The 10960-nt window shown below is 41.4% G+C and overlaps 1 pseudogene; it reads right to left on the bottom strand.

Annotated features, from left to right (window-relative positions):
* Window positions 1-9040: 9040 nt before the first annotated feature.
* LOC118531396 (serine/threonine-protein kinase 26 pseudogene) lies at window positions 9041-10610 on the bottom strand (annotated as a pseudogene).
* Between the last annotated feature and the right edge of the window lie 350 nt (window positions 10611-10960).

Here is a 10960-nt window from a genome sequence, read left to right as displayed (position 1 = left end):
AGACAGGAGCACTGTGGCTGCCATAGACAGATTCCTTTTGGGGAGTCCCTTTGACATATACTGATGGGGAATTGACATTTGAGCTTAGAGCCACAGGGCTTCCAGTAAATAGCCTCACTGCTGAAAACAACTCCTGTCTTGGAGGAGAGAGGAAGATAAAGGCATAAGGAGTTGGGGAGGATGTGTGTGCGAGAGTTTAAACTGAGAACCACTGAAAGCTATAGGTGAAGATGAAGGTCTACAATAGATTTCAAGATGACAGGAAAAAGAGAGGCATCGATGGTCAGTGTTACATATTGGAAGCCAGAGGTTAAATCTGTTCATGGCATTTAGTCACACATAGTGATCTAATAATCAGAATCTTTTACAAAATACAAAAAGCCTCAGTAGCAGGAAAAGTAACAAAATCCATTTTAGAAGAACTTAAGCAAATCTCAGGAAGGGAAAAATACAGAGTGATAGACAAGTTATTATATGGAACAGACATGAGAACATTATCTTAATCTCCTGGCCAGTATTTTCCCAGGCTTTGGGCCATTTTAATTCCCTTCCAATTTACAAATTACTTTAACATTTCTAAGGGACACAGATGTGTCTTAAATTGATAAGTGGAGTGTCAAGCATCACTTCCAGTAACAGGAAAAGACTCCACAGTCTTTAATTTTTATGTCTAATTGACTTCAGTTGAGGTGTAGTCAAATGTATATTATTTTTTAATTTGACACCTTCCATTTAAGAGGTCTTATTTTATATGTATCAGAGTCACGGGTGTGAAATTAGTCACTGGGAAGGCTAACTGTTCCAGATTCTTTTGACCTTATGGCTGGAAGGAATTTAATTGTAACCTCATAAAAAGAAAGGAGTTCTGGTCACTAGGGAAGATGATTACAATGGTCACTGACAATGTGAACTTGAATGGCTACATTAGCTCTTTAATTATAATGAATCAAGAAGAAATGTTCAAGGTTGGAAAGGAGGCACTTGATAGGGGATAATGACAGGTACTTATGCAAATGGTATCAACACTGACAGAATGAAGAGGCTAGGGCCAGAAGGGAGATGCACAACACCTACCAAAGATTCAGCATCTGTCATTAAAACTACTGGTGTAAAGTGACACGTTTCTATTCACTAAATCTCAAGGTGGAGCTTTTCTTTGTTAGGTTAGTACTTCTGTTGTCTTTTCCCTCCTGAATTTTTTGTGCCAATTTAGTGTGAATTTCCCGAAATGCAAATGGAGGGAGAAGGAAAAAAATAGCTGAGACCACATGTCAAAACTCCCAGGAACCAAATGTTCTTTATATAGGTTCTTGTTCCTTTAAAAAAGAAAATCATGGGGCGCCTGGGTGGCTCAGACAGTTAAGCGTCTGCCTTCAGCTCAGGTCATGATCTCAGGGTCCTGGGATCGAGCCCTGCATCGGGCTCCCTGGTCAGCGGGGAGCCTGCTTCTCCCTCTGCCTCTACCTGCTGCTTCCTCTGCTTGTGCTCTCTCTCTCTCTCTGTCAAAAATAAATAAAATTAAAATAAATAAATAAATAAATAAATAAAATTATTTTTGTTTGTTTTTTAATTCCCAGCTCTGGCTTCAACATCTATCATCTCAAACCACCCAGGGCAGTTCTTAATGCATAGAACATACTTATTCAGACTTGATGAATAAATTAATGGTTGAGAGAATGGATGATTATGGGGACATGATGTTGTAAAGGAGAAATGAAAGAAACTAAAAACTGACCTGAGGGAAACAGCTTCAATATTAGATCTCAATTGTGAAACTGAACAAAGGAAACCTCATTTAAAATGGAGTTGGGGGGTCAGGAGGGGGAAGCTCTCACAGACATACCATTGGTTGGAGCTCTTTGGGGATCCCAACAGGAAGAAGCCTAGTCTACTACCCCAGCAGGAGGAAGATTTTTCTCCTTGCCCAGCAACAGCCCAGCCAATGAGAGACTGTCACAAATCAGCCAATGAAAAGACACTACGTTCCCAATTCCCAGTTTACTCCAAGGGACTGTTTATTTATTACAGCCTTTCCCAACTCCCCCCCTTTCCTTTATAAAGGAGGGTTCCTCTCCTTTGTTCTTTGGACTTGCCTATGGTTCACCATAGCTTGCTTGTCCTGAATTGCAATTCCTCTGCTATTCAGGAATAAACCCATTTTGCCGTTAAAATAACTGGCTGTTTTGTTTTCAAGGTTGACACAATTTCTATACCTTTTACAATGCTGAAAATAGATGTATTTCTTGGAATTCTTTAAAGAAACTCTGTTGAGAACACTTACGAGATAATCACTTTTAGTTAGAGATTACTTAATTAAGGTAAGGGTATATAAACAGCTTGTACCACCCACAGGCAAAGTACTGTTGTTTGTCAGGGTAATGAAACTGCTTTCTGCTTAGAGAAAACCAGGCAGTCCTCATTGGAACTATTTCTTCTCAACAACAAGCACAACAACAACAAAAAGTCCCTACGTAAAACATGTTTTTCAGGATGTGAATCATCATTTTGGAGGGTATCTTCATGGGGAGAGAACAGTCAGTTATTCCTGAGTCCTAGTATTTCCTTCCTTGTGGATAGAACTTCTATTACAATAATCTCCCTCTTCTTCCCTTTTTACTTCTCTTCAGGAAAAGAAGTATTTGATTTTTTTTTTTTTTTTTTTTTTTGATATGCCAACTTGGGAGAAGAAACTGAACTTCACCCTCTTTTTTAAAGCCACCATGACCCTGCTCACAAGAAGCCTACATTACTTGTTCCTCTAGGTCAGTGGTTCTCAAAGTGTGTTCTCAGACCAAAGGCATCAGGGTTCTCTGGAGACTTGTGAGAATTTGTTATCTAAACAAGCCAAAGATGGCCTCTGAATACTGGCCCTATGTGTTTTCTCCTTCACAGCAGTATGGGACCACTTAGCTCAATAGCCCACTGGCACCAAACTTAATTGTTTACACATCCAGTTGTTTTAAACAGAACCCTAAAAAATGAGCAGATTTTTAGCCATATAGACCCTGCCTGCTTTGCATACCCCATGCAATTGCACACAACATCTGCTGACCATAGATAAGATAAACACTGGAGCTATAAAGAAGACTCCAAGATGCTGCTGCACTTCAGAGCTCTATGACCCAGATTCTCGCCATGGGCAGCTGAACAACATCACCTAGACACATGATCCCCTCCCTCAGTAGTGGTCTCTGAATTGTCTCATGCTGTGAGAGACTTTCCCCACATGTGAACCTGTCAGAGTGTCACCCAAGTAAAGCTTGTTGTGTATGATTGCAATGGTCACATGTATCACATCTGTTCCCTAATCAACTCCCAAATCCTTGGAACTCACTACAGAATTACAGATTTCAGGCCCTGCCTCAGGCCTGTTGAGTCAGAAACTCTTAGGTGGGAACCAGTAATCCGTATTTTAATAAACCCTCCAGGTGATTGCATTGAATGCTGAAGTTTGAGAGCCACTAGCCTTTTACAGGGCAGGACACCCTTGGTCAGGCCTGCAGTTAGTTCTTTAGTATGTGACCTATGGCCTGATAAGTCAGTTTCTGTATTAATAATTTGTTGCTGTGTAACAAATTTCCCTCAACATTTAGTGGCTTAAAATAATAAACATTTGTTATCTCACAGTTTCTATGGGTTAAAAATTCAGAATCAGCTTAGCTGGATGGTTTTGGCACTGGTTCTCATGTGGTTATAGTTAAGATATTGGTTGGGACCTCAGTCATCTGGGGGTTGACTAGGAGGGTCTGATTCCAAGATGGCTCCCTCTCATGGCTGTTGGCAAGACCTCTCCCTTACCATGTGAGTATCTCCATAGGGCTACTTGAATAACTTAATGACATAGCAACTGGCTTGCCCCAGAGTGAGAGACCCAAAAGAAAACAAGATAGACATTGTAGCATCTTTTATAACTCAGCCTCAGAAATCACATTTGCCATTTTCACAGTATTCTATTGGTCATACAATTCAGCCCTATTCAGTGTGGGAGAGGGCTTTGTAAGGACATGAGTGCCAGGTGGCAGGGGTCCTTGGGGGCCATCCTGGAGGCTGACTACCATAGTCTCTCTAAATCAGAAAGGAAATATTGGCCACGTAAGTTTCCCAAATGTCAACCTAAATAAAGAGGTAAACCGAGACAAACTAAAATTACCAGAAATTAAGTTTACTTGGGAATACCAGAGGAATTGCAATTCAGGAAACCCATGCTGTAACAAGCCACAGGTGAATCTGTGGAAGGTTTGGGGTAGGCTGTATTTATGGGCAAGGAATGCAAAGAGGAGGAAGTCTAGCCAGAGTCTAAGCAGTAAGTTCATTGGCTTGAGGATGTAGAAAGATTCTTGGCAGATGTTCACAGATCAAGAGGTAAGTCTTGGTCTTCTGTAAATCAAGCACTTAATGCCAATCAGTCTCTTGGTTCTTTATTTTTTTTAAAGATTTTATTTATTTATTTGAGAGAGAGAGGGCACACGTGTGCGCACACACACATGAGCTGGGTGGGAGGGGCAGATGGAGAGGGAGAAACAGAGCAGGGAGCCCTGATGTGTGGCTCAATGCAGACTGGAAGCAGGACCCTGGGCTCATGACCTGAGCTGAAGGCAGACACTTCACCAGCTGAGCCACCCAGGTGCTCCCAGTCTCTTGGTTCTTAAGTTCCATTTTTCTGAAGGCACCTGTTTGAGATTCTCCGTTTCATATCTTCTGTTTCCATTTTAGGTTGAAATCCTTTCACACAAGCATGGCATGTATCTATACTCAAAGGTGATATTTTGCTTCTGTTTGCTCATGGCCATATCTCATTTGATTGCCAGCTTGGATGGGGAAAAGCAATGTTATTGACCCTCTCAAAACCTAATATGTAAAAAATTGTAAATCATGGTAATCCCTCCCATGCTTTACTAATTAACTGCGCACTGTACATCTCTGTCAGGATGCCCCACAGCACTTCAGAATTAGACTCCTGGTACACCTTGCTCAACCTGCTTTTCTTGTATTTCCTTGTTACGTCAGTAGCACCACCACCACCCACCTGCCCAAGTCAGGAATCTGGGACACTCCTTTAAGGCCTGCCTCCTTCATCCCCCAACACCTGGTGATCATCACATCCTGCTGACTTCACCTCCCAAAGAGCTCTTGAACTGCTCCACCTCCTTTCTTTACCACCACAATGCTTTTCTCTCAACAGCACTGATGTTACAACCACCAGCTGGTCTCCCTCCTTTCCCTGTGGAATAGTTTAGAGGTGGGACAGAGGGGCGGCAGGGGGACCAGCTGGAGGCTGTAGTGTCAATAAGAAGAGAAGTGAACCAATTTGAGTGATTTTTCTAAAGCATTCTCTTCCTTAGACCCCCTAATACCTCCCCTTTGTCCTGAAAGTCCCAGTTCCCAGTATGCCTGCAAGGCCTTCATGACCTGGTGTGGTGCATACCTCCAGTTCACTCTCTTGCACACTATGCTCAGACAGTCTGAACTTCCTTCAGACTCGTGGTTGCCTATTTCTATTCACAACCATACGCGTTTTATTTTATTTCCCCTCCATCTGAAATGTCTTTTGCTTCATCCTATTCACTTGTGAAGCTTTTATGTGTTCTTCAGGGCTTGGTTTATATGTTCCCTTTCTGGGAGGTCTTTTCTGCCTCCCGCATTTGGGGTAGAAGCTTTTCTATGGTCTCCCTCAGCATCTTATGGTTAACTAATCATAGCATGTACCAATATTGAGATGATGATTTATTTGAGTCTCTCTTCCACTGAATTGCACAGTACCTGAGGCAGGGACTGTGTCCTCCTAACTGTTGTATGCCCAGCCCTGTCCCAGGTTCAGCACTTGATACAACTTGTTGAATGAACGCTTTTGTATTTATCAGTTAACATATCTTTTGCTTATACTCTCAGTGGAGGATTGTCTACTTTGATTGATGACTCATTATTTCCTTTTACACTTTCCATCCTCCTTTTCTCCCTTTTGCCCCTGTACCTCCACTGTTTTCCCACCTCCTTTCTTCTCTTCATCCTTTCTGAAATACTTACTGAGCACCTGCTATATTCCAATAAGTGTTCTTGTAAATTCTTTATACCATTTCTTCTCATCTTCTGCACTAGAGTTCTCCATTTGCTACTTTTCTATTTTTACCAAGAATGAGGCTGATTTTCAGGATCCTTCTTACCTTTGTCTGCCCCTGTATTAAGTATAGCAGAGAAGACTTTGTGTGGAATCAGATGTGCTGCATTTGACCAATGCTGATGCACGTGTCTTGCTTTATTTTTTTCTTAAACGTACAAACATACCTGAGCGAACGGATCTACTAGGCGCCTTCTAGAGGACTGAACCCTGCAGAGCTTCACAGTGTGTGAGTAGATGTTAATGTGGCTGTCTCTAACATCACAAATTATGGAGACTTAGGTGACAGTGTGGTGCTGGTAAAGGGACTCTGAAAAAAGTAATCTCTGATTTATAGCATTTGCCAGTTTGTGTGGTAAAAATACTCCAACCTTGGTTGATTTCAAGCTACCCATATAACCTCACTGAACATGGAGTTGGGAAGTGATGGGTAGAATCGGCTCTAGCCGACTGGTATGAGCTGGTCCAGCACATCACTGCTGTGTCAGGGGGCACAGGCTTCCAGGAAGGGGGTGCTGTGCACCACCAGCACCTTGCTCTCTTTCTGAAACTTGCCCTACCCCCGGCAGAGTTGTCAGCTGGATTATCCTGATGGGATTAGAGGTGCTCAACTCAAGCTGGGCCAAGCAAAGTACTTTCTAAGAATAAACTTAGATTGGGAATTTGGCTGATGTCATGGACAGAGATGTAGATCAGGAGTTACAGTGGCCATTTCCTTTCCACGGACTTAGAATAGAAAAACCCATCTGCAGCAAGAGAGAAGCAGCAACAGGAGATACGAAGAAGGAAGTGACTGGGTTTCTATAGCTCTTTAGTATCTGAGATGAGGAGTACCTCTGTGTATGGATATGAGAGACTGCCTGACTCTACCTTACTTTTGCTTAAGCTAGCTAGCACCATGTTATTTGAAGATAAAGATGTTGGGCGCCTGGGTGGCTCAGACGGTTGAGCGTCTGCCTTCGGCTCAGGTCATGATCCCAGGGTGCTGGGATCGAGTCCCGCATCGGGCTCCCTGCTCGGCGGGGAGTCTGCTTCTCCCTCTGCTTCTCTCTCTCTCTCTCTCTCATGAATAAATAAATAAACTCTTTAAAAAAAAAGATAAAGATGTTAATAGTACAAAGGATCCGACTGAAAAATAACCATCACACCTTTCTTTTCTCTATTCATCTTCCCAATTATTTGTTTAGAAATTAACATCTAAAATCATAAATTTTTGATTATAGGGTTTTTTTTTAATTTATATATTTCTTTTTAAACCCCCCAAAACACTGGAGTGTGTTTCACCTAGAAACAGTTTATAGGACTAATAACTTTAATAATGAATAAGCAATACAATTCCTATCCATGAGGCAGCTGTGTTGTAAAGTTTCAAATAACCAAAATAATAATAATAATAAAGTTTCAAACAATCAATTTATAAATTTGTTGCTTTTACTTTTATAAAAATGTTCATTTAATCCGTGATATGAGTTGCAAAATTATTTCCAGATCTCTATAGATTATAAACTGTAGTTGAGTTTCAGTTACATAGCAGGTGAACATTTTAACTGAACCATTACTTCAAAATACAGTATGTTAAAAATAATTGTTACAGTATAGGCACCAATGAAAAGAAATTTCTTGGCAGAGGACACAACCACAACTTATTCAAGTGTCTGTATTATTATAGAAAAAGAGGAAGTAATGGCCCTTTGACAAAAAACTGTATTCTTTACTTGAAGAACATCTTTCTTCTGATATTTGGCAATTGTTCAGATTTTTTTTAAATGACTTCTGTGCAAAAAAAAAAAACTGTGTGGATCCAAATAATAAAACATTAACTATCAAAACTAATTAACATCAATAATTCTACAACTACTAAAATACAGGTCCAGTTCGGGACTTAGGCAGGCATAATATATATACTGGGCTTAAAAGAGAAAAGGTATTACCCATGTAACGGTACCATAACTGAAAATTAACTGTACGGTCTAACTTTGTAGGGGCAGAGATCAGCCTGTACTATGGTTATTTTCACATGAACTAGAAAATGCTTATTTAAATATCCTTTCAAAAATGAATACATCATGTTTATATACTGGATGATTACGAAGAACAAAAATGTATAAATAGTTTATAGGACATTTTACTCCCATGACAAAAATATGCTGGTGTGAGTTATATTCATACCTGTCGATCAGGTATTTAATTACATGATTATCAGCTTTTTTTAAGTTCCCCAAATCCAAGCATATAATATGCGATGTGAGTTGAAGATTTTAAAAATGAAGCCTGACTAATTCACCTAGTATTTTCAAAATCCCATCCATGGCTAATTAGTATTGCTTTACATTTCCAAACATGTCAAATAGGGTTAATTGCCTCTTCTAACAGAGAAGGTAAATACTGCACACCAGGAGATGCCTCTGTTGCCTATAAATATTTCAAACACATGGCTCTCAAATGTGATCATCACTGAGCTGCCTGGGAGATCATCCCAACTTGGTAGTTAATACTTTTCCAGATTTCATTTCCAAGAGCTTATGAAAAGCCTTGTTTTAAGAAGGTATGACTTGTTTCCACCCTCCGCCAATAGTCATTTTTTGAATATGTTGTGTGTTAAAACAGAAGTGTTTTGCAGCTTGATGATTTACAAAAGTTGAATGTTTAGGATGACTTTGAAAGACCTGTACGTTTCATGAGTGTTCATTCAACTAAAGATCACGACGTGAAAGGTGTTCATCCCAGTAACTTAAGAAATAATGATACCTAAAAGCAAAACTGGATCTCAACATTTAGTAGAATACAGGCGAAACTATATATAGTATAAAAACTTACTTCATAAAATAGTCTCTTTAAAATATAAAGTGATAAACACCATCACAAATAGTTGAATAGCTTCTTCCAAATCTTCAATGCTGCGAAGATCCAAAAGGCACATAGAGCTCATGAGTTAAGCATTGTTAAGCCTGAAGTAACTTTGGTGGGTTTCTCTGGTTCTGTATGCAATAGAAGCCAATAATAAGTTCCTTTGGGGGATTCATCTGCTGAACACTTCCAAATTTTTCAATTAATTTCTTCACTATTTTATCTGCGATGCCAGGACATGTGGCTTCTGCCACAGCAATACTTTTTTCAAGTTCTTCAATTTCCTGATTCCTGCTAGCGTTATCCTCACCCTGCTCTTTAACTTGAGCAAACACAGGTGTGATTATCATAGACAAACAGCTCAGCGTTTGCACAAGATCTTGCTTTGCCCCATTCTGTGGTTTCTTTGGATTGGGCTTTCTTTCACATGGTGGTAAAGCTCCATTCAAGATGAGTATTATTTTCTCTGCTGGTGGATTCGGAATCAGAGCCCTCAGAATCAATTTCATCATCACTGTCCCCTTCTGCCTTCCATCTCTTAAATTGAGCTATCAGTTCGGTCAAATAAGAAGTCTTCTTTGAAGGGCACCTGGATGGCTCAGTCATTAAGTGTCTGCCTTCAGCTCATGTCATGATCTCAAGGTCCTGGGATCGAGCCCCAGGTTGGGCTCCCTGCTCAGCAGGGAGCCTGCTTCTCCCTCTCCACCCTGCTTGTGTTCTCTCTCACTACCTCTGTCGCTATCTCTGTCTCTTTCTCTCAAATAAGTAAATAAAAATCTTTGAAAAAAAGAAGTCTTCTTTGAATTTTTTACAATGAATTTGTGTGTCAGAAATACTTTAGCTGTAGGAGGAAATGATGGATCTTTGTTCAGGCAAGCATCAGTAAACTCCTTAAAGGACTTAGTAAAGTCTCCAACAAGAGTTGGAGGATTGTTTTTTGGAATAAGAGACAGAGCTCTCATTGGATGCATTTCAGGGTTAGGTGGCCCTCCCGTGGCTAGTTCAATAGCAGTAATTCCCAATGACCAAATGTCAGCTTTTGAGTCATGAGCCCCCTGTTGAATAACTTCAGGAGCCATCCAAAATGGTGTTCCTGCCAAGGTAGTCCTTTTAATTTGTGTATCTCTCAGCTGCCCAGTAACTCCAAAGTCAGCAAGTTTAACATCTCCTTGTTCTGACAGCAAGATGGTGGCAGCTTTCATGTCTCAGTGAATTTTCTTTTTTGAATGCAGGTAATCCAGACCTTTCAACATTTCCTTTAGCATGGTAGCAATCTGGAACTCCTCAAATGGACCAGCTCGAAGAAGACCCAGTGCTGAACCACCACCACCCAGGTATTCCATTACTATCCATAATTTTGAATGCTTTAAGAATGATCCATAGTATTTTGTTACATATGAGCTGTCACACTGACTCAGAACAGTTATTTCTTGCTAATGTCTTCAGTTTCATCCTGGGCTTTCTGAAGGTCTACGATTTTAATAGCAACCACTTGCTGGGCACGGTTATCAATTCCTTTGAAAACTTCTCCAAAGGAGCCTTTCCCAATGTGTTCTAATGTTGTGAATAGTGCTTCTCGATCGGCTCTGTCGTTCTGCATCCCGGGACCTTGGACAGCCAGCGGTGAGCGGGCCAGGAAGGCGACCCCTGCTGCGCGCTACGCCTGGGGTGGTGGCGCCCCGGGCTCGGGCTCGGACTCGCTCCTCCTCCAGGGGTAGCTCGGCAGCCCTCCCGGGCTTTTCCACCCGGGGCTCGGAAGGACTCACGGAAGTGGGGTGGGCGGTTCACGGAGCGGCTGTCTGGGACTCAGTCTATCTTTCTGGCGCGGCGGCTCCTCCTGCAGGCGGGGCGCTGTGTGTGACCGTGGCCCGGAACTGGGCTTGACTGATGCCACGCCTCTGTGCCTCCCCGCTCTATAATTGTAGGTTTAAAGAAAGGAACGGTTCTTATATCCGAGAGGATCTCTTTCACTACACCGACTTCCAATAGGCTAGTGGT

This window comes from Halichoerus grypus, chromosome 4, assembly GCF_964656455.1.
Source record: "Halichoerus grypus chromosome 4, mHalGry1.hap1.1, whole genome shotgun sequence".
NCBI lineage: Eukaryota > Metazoa > Chordata > Mammalia > Carnivora > Phocidae > Halichoerus > Halichoerus grypus.
Note: the sequence above shows the minus strand (reverse complement) of the source record. Positions and strands in the feature narration are given on the sequence as shown.